The sequence below is a fragment of the Pteropus alecto genome, unplaced genomic scaffold, assembly GCF_000325575.1.
Source record: "Pteropus alecto unplaced genomic scaffold, ASM32557v1 scaffold118, whole genome shotgun sequence".
NCBI lineage: Eukaryota > Metazoa > Chordata > Mammalia > Chiroptera > Pteropodidae > Pteropus > Pteropus alecto.
The window spans coordinates 1905703-1906317 of NW_006440654.1; positions in this window are offsets into that span (position 1 = coordinate 1905703).

Genomic DNA, 615 nt, shown 5'->3' on the forward strand with positions numbered 1-615 from the left:
GAGGCAGGGGGTGTCCCAGCCTCCCCTCCACCGCATGCCCGTTCTGCAGCAGCTGGGCGAAACCAGGCGGGTGCCTGTCGCACACGGAACGAGTCCAGGAGGCCAGGCTGAGAACCCAAGACCTCTGGCTGCCAGGCAGCCTCCTTGAATGAAGGAGGAGGAAGTCAGTGTCGATTGCATACACACACGTGAGCGCAGCGACACACACGTGTATGTGCACACATGAGGTACACGAGCACCGTGCGAGTGCATGCATGCGCCTGTGTGAGCGCACGTGCAGACACACGTGTGAGCACGTTCATCTACACGTATGTGCGTGCAGGTAGCATGTGGGCGCACTGCAGACATGTGAGCACATGTGCATGAGCACGTACAGGCACGCGTGGGTGCACTGCACATGTGTGATGTGTGCGTGCGTGGGCACATATGCACACCTGTGTGAGCATGCACAGACATGTGTGAGCATACACAGGCATGTGAGCATGTGCACGTGGGCGTGCAGATGCACACCTGAGCCTGCACATGCATGAGCACATACGGACACGCGCGTGAGCTCACGCTGGGGGCCGTCCTCCTGGGCTCCTTGCCCGTGGGCGGGGCTTTCCCGGGTGCACA